Raw genomic sequence first — 18,557 nt, forward strand, 5'->3', positions numbered from 1 at the left:
TCCAAAGTGGTGTCTAGGGTCCTTCTTGGGGAGATCAAGTAAGATATCTTTCCAATTAAAATATTCCAGATGAGCACCAATGCTCCTTCCTTAGGGAAAGCACTATTAGAAAAGCTAAAAGCAGTGAGTTCACCTCGCAACTGCCCTTTAAAGATGAAAACAATAATTTTGGTCATTCTGAGCAAGAAGCTGCACAAGTTCTCTGAGCAATCTTGAGAGACCTGGACCAGGGAGAGAGCTGGTCCTCAGAGCTCCTGGCTGATGCAATCTGAGGCCAGTCCCCAGAAGACATATCTCCTCACTTCTCAGTTTAAGAAAATAAATTAAAAGTTCAGGAAAACAACCCTACACATTACACTAATTGACTTAAGAGACAAAAGACAGATCTAGCCCGTGATACCTCAGCTCAGAATCCAGCAAAGACCAAAGCATCCACGAGAGTCTGGACGCCACCAGTAGAGGGTAGGTATGTTCTTTTGGTGCCATTGCCACACGCGCAGGGCAAACCAAAGCATTCTTGCCCTCTGCCTTGTCTTTCTTTCTTTTTAACCTTCTTTAAAAACCGATTTTTCCTCTTATAGCAGAGCCCTTCGTAGAGACTCTCTAGTGATCTATTTAATTAACAGAGTACAGAATCCAATCTCAGTTGTTTCACCTCGGTGTGCTACAGGGGATCCCCCAAAACTCTTTATGAAGAAATAACTTAAAATGAATATTTGGGATTCACTTTGATCTTAAATAAAATACATCATTTGACATATCTGGGGAGATAGATCAATTGGTGGAGGACGGAATGGTGTTCTTTGTTTGTTTTTTTTTAATGAAATAAATAAGGTAGTGCAAGACTCCAAAAGAATCGCAAGTGCTGTGGTGTCATGACACAAATGGCCCCTGTGAAAAGGGGGCCTCTCCACAGAAGGATTCCCACCTCCTGTGGAAAGATCACTCTGAGAACAGCCTTTTTGTAGAAGGAAGGAATCCTCTGGCCATTTTTCCTTCCTGAACCCTCTTGTCTGTTTTCTTTCTTTCTTTTTCCTTTCTTTTGGCTGCACTGTGTGGCTTGCAGGATCTTGGTTCCCCGATCAGGGATTGAACTTGGGCCCTCGGCAGTAAAAGCCCGGAGTCCTAACCACTGGACCACCAGGGAATTCCCTCTCCTCTGTTTTTCGAAGTACTGTGTCTTTAGTAACCACTCTGTCCTCTGGACGTTCTTGATTTCCATGGTACCACTCTCTCCTGGCCCCTTCCTTTACTTTCTGTATGCTCCTTCACTGTCCAGCTCATGGGCATATTAATCTCAAGAGGTGGGCTCCTGGGGCCCTGTCCTTGGCCCTTTTCTCTTATGTTCTCCCTGGGTGACCTAAAACACTTCCATGACATCAACTGTTATCTGTAAAGTGATGACTTCCAGATATATGTCTCCACTAGTCAAGGTCTACATGCCATTATTTCCTGGACATAGATTGGCCGTCATAGAGATCCCTCAAACTCGATGCACACAAAGAGAAGTGCGTACTGGTTCCTAAATTCCCCTTCCATTCCTTGCCTTTGCAACTAGCACCATCATCTACCCCGTCTGCCAGCAACACATCAGAGCTCGTCCTCCAAGCCTTCTGCTCACCCCCTACACCCAATTTATCAACATTTGTCTCAGTCAGGAATTGCTTTTGGCCACTGGCTGGAAATGGATGGAAATCACAGTGGCTTAAACAAGAAAAGATGTATTTATTTTTCTCATACAGCATGAGAGTCAGACCATCCAAAGCTGGTACGTTGGGTCCACCATGTCATCAGGGCCCTGGACTCCTGTCTTTCTTCTCTGCCATACTTTTCACAAGGCTCCCATCTTTAAGAGCACATCGTGGTTACAAGATGGTTATTCCCAAGTTCTAGGCAGAAAGAAAGATAGAGAATGAAGAGAATTAAGGCTCTTCATTTGGTTCATATCTCATTAGCCACAAAGAGAAGGGTAGAATGGCTATTGGTAAGGCAAGACAGAAATCCGCGCCACCTTTTCTACTTTCTTAACATCTTTCAAATTCATATACTTGGTTCAGACCCTCATCACTTCTCCTGTAAATTTCTTCAATAGCCTCCTAATGAGATTCTTTGCCCACCATCTGTGCCCCTCCCAGCCGTTCTTCACAGCACTGCCGTCACTATCTTTCTTGAATGTCAATCTGTGCCCTGCTTAAAATCTTCCAGGGGCTCCCCTTTAGCCTTCAAGGAAAAGCCCACACTCCTTGCTGGCTTTAAGCCCTTCCAGATCTGGCTCAAAACCACTTCTGAGCCTTCATTCTCTTCTCCCTTCCCCCAAGCTCTCAGCACACTTTTTCATCCCAGAACATCTCAGTTTTCTCTTGCCAACCCACCTTACAAGTGCTTCCACGCTGTCTGCATCAATTACACATGAAAATGAAGACATTTTCATGTGTAATCAACAATTAAAGATTTGAGGAAGTGGCTGCACAGCAAGACCACCTGTTCATATGGTGGAAAACAGTCAGCAAAATAGGTTTTCTTACACATGTATAAAGATCCTGTTTAAAACACAACACACCTGCCTCCTCGAAAGCTACCTCTCCGGGAAGAAAGATGTGGGAGGATTTTACCCATCACTTCCTCAACAGTCTAATTAGTCCAGACCTCCACACATCTAAGAGGAGAAGGGAGAAATGCAACTTCTTACTTGAAGAGTCCACCTTGTCAGCTGAGACGCCACTAGGGACATGAAAGCAGACCAAAGAAAAAGCGAATCATGATGAAAGAAAACGTGAAGAATGATGAAAGAAGAGCTGTACCCTAGATACATAGAAACTCCTGCAAAATACATTTACCACCCTGGATTGAGGCCTGAGATGTGTGGCTTGTGGGCAAGAACAGAGAGAATCAAAAAAAAAGCAAGAGGCTAGCTGAAGCCCAGTGTGATGGTGCTTTGCCTGGTTTTTCTAAAAACTAAGCTGCTTCCTGCAGAAGCCGGCGGGGTGCGGGGCGGGGGAGAAAATCACGGTCAAAAGTTACCGCTGGGCAGACAGAGGTGAAGGTAACACAAGGTGATGTGTGTGTGTGTGCGTGTGTGTGTATGATGCCCTGGGCACAGCTCCTCTGGCTCCTGGGAAACCCCTATGGAAAGCGGGACCCTGAGTCTATTTTGCCATCTGCTGACTGGCTCCTTCCTGGGATCCTTCTGTGGACCTTGTTCATGTGAGTTCAATGGTGTCCCCTGTACTGGAAATAACTGCTGCCCACAGGGAGCTGGCCCATCGCCCCCACTAGTACTAACACGAGTACTAGTACTAACAACTAGTACTAACTAGTACGAACACTTGGCAGCTCTTCCCAGCACACACGTCACCAGGAATGAGGTTGGTAAATGAGTCCAGCGTTCTGGAGAAAGAAATACAGTGACCACCAAGGCTGCCTAGTGACAGAGACTGCTGAGGACCCTTATCTGCTCTCTGTCTATTTATGGGACTGTAGCTCTGTGGGAACATTCTTCTTAGAGTGTTGGCAAACAAACAAACAATTAGGGATCTTTGTGTTTCAGTGACATTTCCTCTTGACCAGTTATTGCTTCTTCACTCTGTACTCTTCAAAGAAACAAAAAAGCCATCTTTTAGGCACAAATGATTAAAGAGAAATACAAGGCAGAGCAGGAAAATTCCAAAATACTCTATTGCAACCCAAAGCAATTTTTATGAAAGAGATTGGATAAATTATGAAAGGAAAATGAAGTAAGTGTTTAGAAAAAGGGAGGTTGAGTCACAATATGTGGGGAAAAAAAGAAAAGAAAAGCACCACCCAGCCTTAAACTTCCCTGATATTCACATAGCCTTTGTAGTCACAGGTTGCAGCCATCTTTGTGGATACCTAGAAAACTGGCCATCAAGACTAGAATAGCTTGGTGCGATCTGGGGTGAGGGTCATCCTCAAAGGACCACCAGCAGAGCCCCTGATGGGTGGGTGCAGCCCTGGAATTGCCCATCCCTTTATACCCCCTTTATACCATTCTCAAGGCCTGGGATAGCTTGAAGTTGGCCAGCTCAGCTGGCCAAATGCACTGGCCACATGATTGGCTTCACGCCCTTCTTTTCTTCTTGTCACGTCTAGCTCCCCAATATTCATCAATAAATAACACGGCAAGGAAGTCCAGCACCTTTAGAGAGAACTAGTGACCTGCTCTATCTAGCATACAACTGCCTCATTTGACATCTCTTATTTGAAATGGACTTCCTATGGTTATGAAGATAACTCGCCAATCCATTATCTTGTGCTTGGAGGCTCTTTGCTTAGTAGTAAGGACTTGGATCCATCTTCATTAATCTTTGGCTATGCCAAGGTCGTCAATGGAATTGCAGTAAAAAAAGACTTAGAGTAAGTAACGCAGCAGTCAGTGACACAGTTAATCATGTGTGCATCTAACAACAATTCTGGAACAAGACCAGGTACAAATCAATAAAATACAGTAGATCTGGGAGGTTTTTCTTCTCCCTTCTGCAAGCTATCCCCTGCTACGTAGAGAAGAAAGGTAGAGATTGCACATGTTTGGGAGAAAAACATGAAGGCAAAGACAAACTTTGGTACCCTCAGGTACCGAACCCCCTTAGGTGTTTCTAAACTTTTAAGTTGCACTTTTGTCTCTCACGCATTTTTAACCCAGTTCGGTGAACTAGGCAAATGCTACCGTCCCAGACTGGGCTAGACAAAAGGCCCTATGTCTGTTCTGAAGTTGAGGGGCTCATGGAAGGTCACCAGCTCTTGATTCCCAGCTCAAAAGTGACAGGCCAGAGTTGGGTGAAAGGCAGCTGCCTGGGAGCAGAGGCAGTGACCAGAGTAATAACTGTTCTCCCCTTATTCAATGGCAAACAGATAACTATCCTCTTAATTTCTTTGTGTCCCCTGGAAAGATTCTAATCTACTCACTAAAGTATCTGTGGTTTGGGCTGTTGTTTTAAAGCAAAGAGCTCATGGATGAAGGAAAACTGGGGAATTACGTCAGCCACACATTTTTCTTCCGAAATTGTTGGGAAGGAGAGTAGATAATCATCAATGAATATGGTATGTATACACACCATTCCAAGAATTTTACACTTCAATTTGTTTTCTAGTATGGGTTGCCCAAACCTCCCCCAGGGAGTCATTTATTAATACTTGACTCTCCAGAGAGAATAGGAACAAAGCAGGCAAAATTGCCATGCCTGAGGCAACTTCTTTTAGGATTGAACCAAGCACTGATGTAAAACTCCAGGGAGTCTCAGTTAAAACCACCTAAGAAACTGAAAGAGGGGAGAAGCTCTTCCTTTTTGCTACCATTGACCACATTTAAATTAGAAAACCAAAGGAATTCTGTACAGCAAGGCCTAGAACACTTTGGGGACAAACGGACGTTTGCAGGAAGTAATCGCACGCTCGTCTCTTGAGCACCCATGGCTGAGGTGTGCGGTGACACCTCTGCGTCATTTCATGTGCGTTCCTGAGAGTTAGCTCTAGTACAGCACAGAAGGCACTTTCTTTGCAGGGGTGCAGTCAGGGATGGGGAAAGTAAACTCGGGGACCATACTCAGGGATATGAATTCCAACTCTTTGGAAATTGCTAAAGCTGACTTGCTTCCTTGCACAATCCAAAGAGAAGAGTTAGAGGCACGTCCACCCCCATTGGCTCTGACATGACTGCGGGAAGTTACGTAAAGACTTCTGAGATGACTGGACGCCAATTATGATGCTGCCAATGTTTTCCACAAAAGCTTTTCTCCCCCTGGTTCAGCCACAGTCACTCTGATGAAAAGGCTGAGACACAGAGAAACATCACCACTGCATAAAAAGGTCATTTGATCCTTGACGTCCCCAGTCTTCCTAGTGAGAAATGACAGCAGTAACCATTCATAATGAGTCCTGTTTTCACTCAGCTACATCCTCTAGGCTTTCCTGAAAGTGATGTGGACCCTAAGCATGGAAAGTTCCAGACTTAGGGCTTGTTTTCAAAAGAAATCAGATCTGCGGGCTAAGTAAGGGAGTGTTGGGCCGCAAAATACATCATCTCCCAGGAAAGCCCCTTAAACTCAGCCAAAATTCTCTCTTTATTCACCTGTGGTATTTCACCAGAACTTGTAATCATTCAATGTTTCTAACCATTAGACAAATGTCAGGTGGACAGAAAAGAGAAAATATATAAAGCTACATGCCATGCCAGGTGAATAATGGGTTTTTTTCTGTGGTTGTGTCCATAAATTTAGCCAACAGATTATACCTTCCTTTTCTTTTCCTTTTAAAAGCCAGTTTTGAGTTTTATCTCCATAGCATCCTGTCACCTAAGGAGTGATAAAGATTTAAGGGGAAAAAAATCCAGTTCAGATTGGTTTTCTAAATGCAAGTGATAATGACCAAAGACTTTAAAAAAAAGAACTCATTTCTAAGTGATCTCATCTTTCTACCTTGCACACATATCACTTAATTCAATACTCTCAGGCCCATACATTCGTTAACTTTCCCACACTTCCTCTATTGATTACCATAGGTCATCCTATTGAAAGGAAATGGATGAGCCAGGATATCTCACTTTAATTTTTAAATCATAATAGTTTGTGGTGAGAGTGAAGTAGAGGTCCATCTAAGAAAGGAATATCCCCAGTAAGTGGCAATTAGGAGAGCAAAAGAGAAAACAAAGTAGAATTTCCCTTGCTGATCTTATCTGTATTCTGTTGGGAGATATTCTCTCTCTCTCTCTCTCTCTCTCTGTCTCTGTCTCTCTCTGTCTCTCTCTGTCTGTCTGTCTCTCTCTCTCCACCCAGCCTTAAGACCTAACAAGGCTGGTAGATGGAAAAGCTAAACACACTTCACCTGCTCTTGAATATTCAAGTGAGGATACTTCCTTTCAGTAAGAGATGCATGGCAAGACTTGAAGGCCAAGGTGGCCCCACTCCCTCCCCATCCAGGTGTCCCCAGGGAGACATGAAGAAGCCCTTCAAAGGTCGCCCTGGGTGCCCTCCCGCCACATGGCACCAACCTCCAAGGCAAGGCCATCCTGGGGTGACTCAGTCAGCTTTAGATGTTGAGATGTACAACCATTTTGTGCTTTTGAAAACTACAGATATGAGAAACAGAGCACAGTCATTCTTTGACAAATTGTGTCATTTTCTACACAAATCAGGACTTTAAAACCCTGGGAGGGTATAAATGGGAGCGCGGAGCAAGGGTGACAGGATGCGGTGAGTCATCTCAACTTCCTGCTAATCACAGGAACTGACAAAAGCTTGATGTGTCTCAGATTTGGCTGGGGGTTTCCTTCTCCATTCAGCCTCAGACTTCTACGGCTTGCCCCTTCCTTCTTTGTATTTCTCCCTATGTATCACTTTTGTCTGAGATCCTTGATGGTCTATAAATAAAGTCATTGTGTTACACTGGACATGGGGTTTTTAAATGTCAGCATCCTGTGCGCAGCCTTCCATGATGAGATAACATCCAGTTTTTCTAACTGCATCCCTGTGACCCCGAACTAACTGAGATGTTCAGCTGCTAACAATTGTCTGAACGGTGCTATTTTCATAACTCTGCTATAGGAGATGGGAGAGCAGCGTTAAGGTAACGGGTAGAATATTCTTCAGGGTTTTCTTCAGATTTTACTTAAACTTGTAGTTTCTGTGACCTCTTAGACTAAAAGAAGAAGTAAGAAGGAAAATTGGGACAGAATGTTAATCTGCAATTCAAGAAGCAGGATAATAGGATTTTTTTTCTCTTTCTGAATCAAATTTATTGTTTCTGGTTCCCACCTGCCTGGCTGGTGGGAAATGCAGTCTCAGTTGTTACTGGGGCTTCTTTGCTGCCTCTGTGGTGTCATGAGTTCCACGTGGTACCAGGACCGGGAGGAGGGAGGAAGAGGGGGGAGGGAGGTGCCAGGAGGCTGAGCTGGGGAGGCCGCCATCACGACCAACAGACCTTCTCTTCCTGCTGCTGTCGTGAACTGGTGTTAAAACTTATTCTGACACTTGTTAAAAATGACAAGGAAAACTTTATTCAGGAGACAACTGCATTCAATAAAGAAAAGTGGGGGGTTATAGCCAAGAAGAAGGAGGGGTGTGGAGGCAGATGGAAAATTACTAAGAGGAGACATCAGGTATAAGAGGGGATTCTGGCTAAACCAACTGGATAGGATTCTTGCTGAAGACAAACCAGGATGATCAGATACCAAGGATGGAGGATGAGGCATTTGATCAGATATGGAAGATGATCAGGTATTAAGGGTGAGGGTTCTCTCTAAACTGTCCTAACAGGATTCTTGCTAGAACTGGGCAATGCAGGCCCAACAAGGATAGACACTAAAGCCCAAGGTCAAGGTCTAGCTGGCTTAAAGGAGCTTGACTGTAGTTTAGTCAAGAAGAGAGACTATCACTGGCTGCCTGACAAGGTCTGGACAATCTATTCTGAAAGGACTTGGGAGATGCCCTCTTAGAGTCACTGTGTCCACCGACTTACCCATGGCTAGGTGAGACCCACCCCTAACCATTGCTCTATAGCAATCAGCCACAGTCCTTAGGAGGCCCTCGGCATGAGAGGGGCCCAGGCCCTTCCACACTTGGAAAACCCCAAAGTTGGCCTTTCCTCTTAGTTTTATGGAATTTCCCACTCCCCACGCACCAACACTGAGCCAGTGCAACTCCTCAACTGCAAATACTTTCCTTCGCCCCCTTCTTCTCCTGGACTACCCAGTTCAGCACTTCTCAAAGGGTCTTTAAAACAAAGCATTGGGTAGGATTGTCTTCTGGGTACCAATAAAACGTGCTTTGGCCTCGTAACACAAAGGCTTGGTTTTGCAGGATGGGGGAGGTGAAAATACAACAGGGAGAACAAAAATTAATCTCTCAATAAATTATCCCTCCCAGTTATCAGTGGAATGACCTAAAAACATAATGGCTCTGTTTTGGATACATGTGTTTTTCTATGGCAATATTTTATTGCACACCTGCAAATACCATCATCTCATCTAGATTGCTGGTAAAACTATTTCAAGTTCAGGATATTTTTTCCAAAAACATCAGATTTCCAAGTGTTGTATCCCCTGAAAAAGTTGCCAATACTGTACGTGTGAAAATGCCTTGTGTCCTGTCAGGGACGTGATGAGTGTGGAACAACCCCTGGTTGGCTCTGAATTACACCCATCATCTGATTCAATGGGAGGGAAGGAGGAAAGAGAATGAACTGTGTTTTGGGGACGGAGCCTCTCAGCTAAGAAAAGGAGTGAAGATGGCCCCCTTAGTGCTGAACTCAGACAATTCCTCAGAGGACAGAACCGCCAGATGAACTACAGGATACCTAGTTAAATCTGAATTCCGTATCAACAGTAACAATTTTCTTATACGTATGTACATACCATACAACGTTGGGAACATACTTATACTAAAACTTTTTCTATTGTTTATCTGAAATTCAAACGTAACTGGGCATCCTCTATTTTTATTTGCTAGATCTGGCAACCCTAATTACAGAGTCCTTTTCTAAGCACCAGCTTAGGCAATTGATAATATGGACCTTAAGCCTGAAGGAGGGCGCCATGTTTAAAATCGTGCCCTGAACTAGACACCAAAACGTGTAGGTCAAATAATGCAGCAAATCACCCTCATCTCTTTGGCTTCCGGTCCTGCGTGGCTTGTCTCTGGCACTGGGGATGCCACTGTCAGGGATGCCACACCCCGAGCGACAGGCAGCAAGGCATCGCACAGATCGAGCGTTGGCTGGGAACATTTGTTTGCTTCATAGGTTCCTCTTCAACGTCCAGTCCCAGGCCCCGACTCGGACCCCCTGCTCTTCTTTCCTCACACTCCTTTAAGAGAACATTTTTCCACGCTCACAGGTTCAGTCATCTCCTCGGAGTAGATCTCTGTCTCCAAGGCTTTAGGAAGCAGCCTGCAGTTGAGTCCCACTTGGGTTTCTCAACCTTTCCTTAAACTCCAACAGCCAAAGCAAAACTCATCAGCCTTCTTCCCATCCAGCTCGTCCCCTCATCTTTGGCACCTGGATCTCTATGGGTCCCAACCCTGCTGTCATGTTTAACACTTTCTTTCCCTTCCCATAACAATCAGTCTCCAAGTCTCAGTACTTTTTCTCTGTAAGTTGTCTTTTGCATGTAGTCCTTCCCACCGGGACCACATTCACTCAGGCCTAGCCCTCACGTCTCAAATTACGACATCCCCAAACCCGGGCTTTCCTCTCCAAATCTGTCTCGTTCTTGTTTCCATGGCTTCGAGCTTCCTGCAGCGTTAAATTTAAGCTTCTTTCCCTGGCTCTCATGGCCCTAGTGATACAGCCCTACCCTCCTAGGAACATAGGCTCCTATTCCCAACACATCCCTTCTCCAAGAGCAAGGCCCCGACCCCGCTGTTTCACGTCCACCCCACTTCACTCATTCCCACCGAGAACGTACTTGCCCCTGGCTGGCTGACACCTGCCCATCCCTCAGACACAAGGGCAATTTCTTTTCTCCTTGTGGAGATTTCCTTGTCTAATCCAGCCTGCCTGGATCTCTTTCTACAATGTCTTGACCTTCCAACAAAGTGCTGTAGGGATAAAATGATGACATTTTCTGATAACGAGAGTGGAGGTGCCTGCTTCCCTTACCCAGATCCTGGCTTCCCTCTCTGAGTAACCTCCTCAGTGGTGGGGCTCAGAATGCGCTACCCCAAAACATGGCACCACGGCAGAGTGAATATTTTAAGCTGAAGGAGTTTGAGAAAACAGCAGATGCAGGGAGATTACTCTGACAGCCCCCTGCCTTTCTCCCCTGAAGCAGGTCATAAAACCCTCATGTGAGAGGTGCCCCCCCCCGAGCCACATACCTGGAGGAGAGGACCGTCCTTATCTCTAAAACAGAGGGACACCGAGAAGAACCTGAAAACATAGGCCTGGCTGAATGTCCCCAGTTTACTACCCTCACCTCATACCCTTTGTCCTATAACACTTCTCCACGACTGTCCGCTTGTCATCAAACCTGGCATAAGAACACACGGTTTTAATTGCTTCTTTGAGTCTTCATTTCCTTACAAAGACTCCTGTATCACATAAAACTTACGTAAGTCTCATTAATTTCTCTTTGTCGGTTTAACGTTCAGCCCCAGCCAGGGACCCTAAGAGGGTCGAGGAAAACATTTTCCTCCCCTACATCAGTTTCCTCTTGGTTTGACAGTAATTGACTCAGGAGAAATATCTTCCAGGTCCTCAGGCAAAGTCCCTTCCAGACCTAGGCCACCAGTATCTCCCACCTGAATCCCCATAGCTTGTGTAACATATACTAAAAAAGAGCTTCCTGAAGTTCATTCTTCCCTTCAGAATGAAAACAAGAAAAATCTAGATTGTACGCATTATGGTAAAATCTTCCTAAGTGTTAATTTAATGCATAAGAAGTCCTTACGGCTCTTTTCTGGTCTTAGCAAAACATTTTTTAAACGTTCTTATTGTAGTTTTTTGCACTGGTCAATGCTAAAAGCCAACCCTTTGAGGAAGTCTCAGTTTCCTGATTTCTTACATCACAGTCTGATTCATACTCTGTCTAATTAACACCCTGATGTCCTGTACTCACTGCTCTGTTTGTCCAGTGGCTTCCATCAATACCTACACATGATATACCAGGGCAGGGTACATTCTGCAGAAAATCCATTTCAGATAGAGTCCTTAAAGCCCACGGTGAATAAAGTTATGGTTGGCCTAATTCCAATCTTTCTTTTTGAAATTTGGTAAGGATCAGCATCTCCGTAAGAGTTCTAATCCTTTCCAATTTCATAGATATCCAGGTGGAACAAATAAAGTTGTTGATTCTAAACGGCCATTTCCCTTGAGACTGATGGGTTGGGACTAACTAGAAAGATGAATGGAAACTGTTTCAAATTCTGTCTGAAAATGGGTAAAGTAAAAACCATATTTGTAAAAACATTTAATAGACCAATAACTAGCAATGTGATTTTAATGATATCCTGGGACCTTGCTCTAACCAGCAAGAGGAATCCTGTAGAACGCCAATTCCGGCAGGACCCCATCCAAGGAGGGTCGTTTATTGAAGTAACTCTGGGTACAGAATGGAGGGGGGCAGAGACCAGAGGCAGTGAAGCCAGTTAGGAAACTCTGGCAGAGGTCTAGGTGAGGTCACGAGGGCCCCAAATAAAAAGGAGGAAAGGAGGAGGGACTCCCAGATGTAACTGGTGAGGGTCTACGCTCTGGGGGAGGGGCAGAGGCCAGTGAAATTCGAGTTCCGACAGTGAATTTGACCTCATCTGTACCCACAGGCTGGCAGAGCCTGGAAACATTCATGTTACAAACAGACCCAGGCCCGCCGACCTAGCACCTTACATGACAATCCGCAGTTTACGTAAGTTTCTGCCTCCCTGCTCCAAGAGCTCCTCAAACATAGGCTGCCATTCATGTCTCTGTTCTCAGTACAGAGCACATGAGCAGAGTAGGTGCTAGGTCTACATTAGCTTATAAACAGCTGATACGCCAAGAGGGCTCTCACCGTCACACAACCGTGGAACGCAGTCCCCTGCCCCTAAAGCAGCATGACTACAAAACTCCAGCCTGAGAAATAAAAATCCACATGCCTGCAGTGGGAGCCATGAAGCCCAGGATGACGCTGGGGCCCACGGAGGGGCTGGGCCTTTCAGTTACAACCAGCAAAATGCCTCCGTGTCTCTGTTCCTCACAAAACAGATGCATTTACACTTAGTAAAATGGGCTGCGTGGCCAAGAGCCGGCAAATTCAAAGAGGAGAAGAAAATTCTTTTCCTTTCAGGGAGGGGGGGCGGGGAACATGTTCATTAACTATTTTGGAGTCCAGAAATTTAAGCAACAGCCATGCTTGCACATACGTCCACCCCAAGAAAAAGGAAATCCAGCAATAGCCCGCACTGGGAGATGTGGCAACTGATCCAGCTGACCCAAGAGGTCACTCTGTCCAGAGTCACTTGGACCAGAGATTTGTTTAAAATGAGGGTCTGAGAGGCACTGAGGGAGGAGCTAAGGAAGGAAGCACTGCGACAGAAAGGTCACACGGAAGCAAACAGAGCCACCAATTCAATCCGCTGCCTAAACTCCACGAGGAGAAGCAAAGTTTGCCAGGACAGGGAGAGGTGCAGGCAGCCCAGAGAAGCCACTCTTTCCTCCAGAAGGTCAGCCAACTGCCCTGAGTTAGGGATTCCCGGCGTCCCTGAGACAACACAAAAGCCATCATGTGACATGAAACCTTTGCAGCTGACAGAGCGCAGGACAATGTCAGTGTCCCGGGCAAAGGCTGCAGAGACTGCTGCCCCGTCGGTTTGCTTGGCAGGCTCGCGACATAGGGGAATCCCTTTAATTCCAGTGCTGTACCTCCGGCCCCATGATTCACGGTCACGCTGGAGCTGGGATCTCAGCAGTTAAAGCAATTCAGACCCACTCTTGGTGACGAAGCTGTGTGGGAGCTGGCCTGGGAACGGGAGGGAGGAAGAAGCAGTGAATTAGAGAGGCTTGCATTTTTTTTTTCTTTTCTTTTTTTTTGCGGTACGCAGGCCTCTCACTGTTGTGGCCTCTCCCGTTGCGGAGCACAGGCTCCGGATGCACAGGCTCAGCGGCCATGGCTCACAGGCCCAGCCGCTCCGCGGCATGTGGGATCTTCCTGGACCGGGGCACGAACCCGCGTCCCCTGCATCGGCAGGCGGACTCTCAACCACTGCTCCACCAGGGAAGCCCCGAGGCTTGCATTTCTGATCCATACTGTCCTCCCTCCCTCCCCACACATTTTTTTTTTTCTGCCAGTCATTGATTTTTTTTTCACCGCTCTAAAGGAGGTCCATGCTTCCGGCCCCTGGTCCCTTGCCCCCGCTACTGATGACCAGGAGCAGAACAGTTCCCAGACCCAGGCAGGGTGACTCTTCCAACATTCAAAGGCCACAGTGGCCTGAGTCCGCTGCCAGGATCAGAGGGGGCTCTTTTCAAGATCTGCAGAGAATTGTTTCCAAAGCAAGAAGAATAAGAAATATCTGTTATAATGTTTAAAGAATTTTAAAGCAAGCGTTTTGCATTCCAGCTTACTTTTCTAGTCTCAGCATTTGCAAAAAACCATGTATTTCCAAATACTAAACTATTTGGCTTTTGACTTGAAACCGGCCTGGCAATATTTTTCTTAGGATCTATGTGGTACAGCAAGTGGTGTATCTGCTCATCACAACTGCACAAAAAGATTCCATAGTCCATAGGAGCTGGGACAGGACAAAGAAGCACAGGAGTATCAATTCCAGGTCTAAGTGAGGCTGGCTCTACAGACAGATATGGCTTTAAAGTACACCAACTTTCCAATCACCCACTGAGTAGGTATTTTCGAACACTATCGATGAAAATGATATAAAGATAGATCAGTCATGGTTCCCGCCCTCAAGGACAATTTATCCTAGCCTTTAAGATCTTACACGTGTATAAAGGACTAGGCTAGAAAGCAGAGAGGAGAAGTGTGGTAACAGACATTCAGGAGACAGACGTGCTTCAGGATGTGGAACGGCAGGAAGCTGCCCTAAGTAAGGGAGTTTCCAACAGGCAGGCCTAAGCTGAGGACAGGAGAAGCCTCTGGGGAATGGCAAAGTCTGTCCATTGGACACCAACCACCAATCCCTGTACAAAGACCCTCTTGTGGCAAAACAGGGCCACACAGAGAACGGGAAATAAACTCTTCTAGTCCAGCTCCCTTTGGACCACTGCCAGTTTCCTAAAAGGAGAAGAGGAACTAAAAAGCAGTCGAAAAGCTCTGTCACTGTCCTGGCAGGGTGTGTCCTGGTATGGGGAGATGGGAGATTGGTAATTCCCCACCCACTCGCCCGCCCACTCTAAGCCAGGGCCTCAGTGAACAGAATGAAGAGGAAACCACACAGGCTCCTCATTCATGAGGCCTCCTTGAAGGAGACAGAATACACCTAGAGCAGCTAGATCAGCTGTGGAGGTGCTGGTTCTGGTAGCCGCATCACTGTCAAGGCCGTTGACAAACACTGAGGGACTCCCCATTGGTCCCCACCCCTCCTACCAGAAGAGCCCACAGCACTGGAGTCCCAGGTATGAGCTGCTGGGTGAATCAGGCAGCCACTGCGGGTCCTCCCCCGGGGAGAGCCTCACAGCCCCGCTGGATGGCTTGGAGAAACCCCGGTTACCCCTTAATCAGCGGGTTAGCTACAGACTACGTAAAGGGTTGGGGAAGCACGGCGTTTGGATGCCTGGATCAAGGAGACGCATGCATCCAAAGGTTTCACACAAAAGCATTCAGCGAGGAAAAAAATCAAGGAGGAGAAGAAAAGGGGCATTTCTGGGAATAAAAACCAATTAGATCACAAATACACGCACGCACCCTCATTGTTTGTTTGCCTTCCTTCCTGCAATTTTCCATACTTTTTATCAGCTCAGGGACAGAGCTTTGACGGCCCTCCAATTTTTTTTTCCACAGCCCAGCTCTCTAGGGCTCATTCATCACAAATTTCAAAAGACTGATAAGTTCTTAAGTCATTCTAAATAGGTGTAGCAACCCTCACATACCTGCTCCTGTGGAACATCTGTTCCTGCGTCTGTCCCGTCCACCGTCCCTACTTTAAATTCACCGCCACACACAGCCGAGTTTCCTTTCTTCCTCTGCGAAGAGTTTCTCCTTGTTGTTAGTCTCCTGGGCTATGAAAGCTGGGGACAGATCTCCTGTCAGGGCAGGACGGAGAGGCGGGGAGGGCAGACCAGGGGTCTCTGGCCTGAAGTAAGGGCCTCCTTCTGGGATAAGGCAGGTATTAGAGGCTGCAGGTGCTTAGAAGGGAGTCAATGTCATGTCCTGCTCTTCGAAGTGTGGTCTGGAGCCCAGCAGTGTCCGCATCACCTGTGAGTTGGTTAAACAGGCAGGATCCCAGGCCCAGCCCCAGAGTGACTGAACCAGAATCTGCATTTGAAGGACATCTGGGTGAGTGGGTCTGAGAGCAGAGTATTAAATAACAGACCCTCCACCTAAGCTCTCTCTTTTAATCCTTAGAACGACCTGATGTCTTATCTCCTTTGTACAGATTAAGAAACTGTGGCTCAGAGAGGTTGAATAATTTGCCCAAGACCACACAGCTACTTTGTGACAAATCATATGTTTGAGCCCCAATCTGGTGGATTTCAAAGTCATTGTCTTTTCCTCCACCGCATACTTGAAGTTGAATTCAGAGGGAAGAAAGGGAAAATCTAACAACCGGCCACACTGGGAGATGTGGGAAGGCATGCAGCTCGGCCATTATCTGACCATCCGTCAGCAGGTAACCAAGGCTGTGGGCTAGGGACCAGGGGCAGGAATCCGTTTCTGCAAGCCACAGAGAGACCGGCATGAACAAATCCAAACCCCAGTTCTCAGGGGTCTGGAGCGCTGAGCAGGGGGCCGCCGGGGACAGACCTGTTCCATCTGGCATCAGGAGAAAGCACAAGCCCAGTAACCAGTACTGGACCCAACTCAGCAGGTAGGAAGCAAACTGAGGTCTGGTGGCTTCGTGCCAGAGCGTCAAACCAGAGCTCCTTAAATCCTTCCTGCCTTCAATCAACCTGGGCTCAGAAGGAAGAGGCAAGGGATGGATGCTCCCAGTGGGGAAGGGGCTCTGAACAGATGCTGGTTGAAGTCACTTCCTTGCTGGGGTGAGGGGGGTGGTGACAGGTTCCCAAAGTCACGGGCAGCTACACTGTGGAAAACGGCCTCAGCATCTGCCCTCACAGGCCAGGAAGGCCGGGCAGAGGTTGCAGGGCTCTGCGAGGGGTGAACCCAAGGTGCTATGGGAGCACCCCCCTCATATAGTCTCCAGGGAGCCCCTAGCCTTCCCAATTTACCGCAAATGCACAGTCTCAGTTTTAAAGTGAGACCCTCCATGCATATCTGTTTGTGGTTGAGCAAAAGTTACTGAAAAACTATTTCTTCCTTTCTACTGAACACCCAGAAAGCAGCAGAGGGATGGTAGAAAGCCACATGACAGCCGTTTGAAAAAGCTTTTCAGAACTGCTTCTCTATTTTTCTGTTTTGCAGGCTCTGGGGGTCCACTGAGACTTCCACAAACAAGCAACGATCCCATTTCTTAACCTTTGGCCAGTCTTCCTTTCAAATGCCAGAACACATGCCTCGGGCAGAGCCATCACGTTCTGAGGCTTTTCTAAGGCACGGGTTGCAATAGCCCCCAGCTGGTCTTCTGCCCCATGTGTCCCTCATGTTGTCACCAGATAGGTCTTCTTAAATCAGCACGTTCACCCTGTCACTCCCTTGCATAAGGACTTCTACTGCTGGTGGGAGCAAGTCCGAACTTGGATTTGCTTTTGAGCCCCTCCATCAGCGGGCCAGCAGGTCCACTTCACCCGGGAATGCTTGGCATGTTCCTCGTCCAGAGCAGATCTTAGCTTGGCCAAGCTCCTTGGTGCCCCTGAGCTTTTCTACCGCAATTGCTTCCACCAGCAGTGCTCTTCTAGACAAGCCAAATCGACACAGTAGTGAAACCTAGCCAAGGCCAAAGTCATACGGCAACAAACCCACACACTGGGTGGCCTCTACTCAGCTGTGAGTGTTGCGTGGAGGTTGGGGGCATGGCGTGCTGGTAAATGTTCAACAACAGGCTCTCCAGGGGACATAGGTATGTGCCTATGTATACAGACATAGGTCTGTTATAAATACACACAAGTAAATTCCCTATAGCCAACTGATTCTCACAGATGCTTCCACTGATTTTCCACAAACTCTCATGTCTGTTGCCAACCCTAAGGTTGTCACTGACGAACAAGGATATTCCTGACACATATGCTGAACAAGAGGAGAGCAAAATGACAAAGATCTATGTCAGAACTTCACTCATTTGTCCATGGTAAGAGCAACTTCTCTGCAGAATCAGATAATAGTCTTCAAATACTGGAAGCATATTTTCTCAATTTTCTGTGCTATCACAATGTAATGGCTACACAGAGGCACACTTTAAAGTTTTATCTGTGTTTCTAACATTGTCCACATCACTTTCTTAACTGCAGGCCAAAGGTCAGCAGACTTTTCCTCTAAAGGGACAGATAATATTGCCAACTTTGTGAGCCCTTTCGCCCTTTTAGGGTGAAAGCGGCCACGGACAATACATAAAGGAGTGAGCACAGCCACGTTCCAATACAACTTTTTACAAAACCAGAAGGGGGCCCAGATTTGGCCCACAGGCTGTACTTTACCTACCCCTTGTCTAGACGACCAAGGAAATGATGAATCAAACCCTTATTTGTGGGGTGTGTTTACAAATCAGCCTACTCTGGTAGATTTCAAGCTCTCAACAGAAGTCAAAGAATGAGGAGCTAGGGGAGGGGGCGTGGCAGGGAGCGGTGGGAGGGGCACATGGTTCCACAGTACAGTGTTTCCACCTGGATTCGCTTCCTGGGGCTGTCTCACAGAGCACCACAGATGGGGCGCCTTCAATGACAGAAACTTAACTCTCTCAGAGTTCTGGAGGCTGGAAGTCTCAGACCAAGGTGTCAGTGGGGTGGGATCCTTCCAAGGGCTGGGAAGGGTAATCAGTTCCAGGCCTCTTTCCTACCTTCTGGGA

The sequence above is a fragment of the Stenella coeruleoalba genome (genome assembly GCF_951394435.1).
Source record: "Stenella coeruleoalba genome assembly, chromosome: 10".
NCBI classification, from domain to species: domain Eukaryota; kingdom Metazoa; phylum Chordata; class Mammalia; order Artiodactyla; family Delphinidae; genus Stenella; species Stenella coeruleoalba.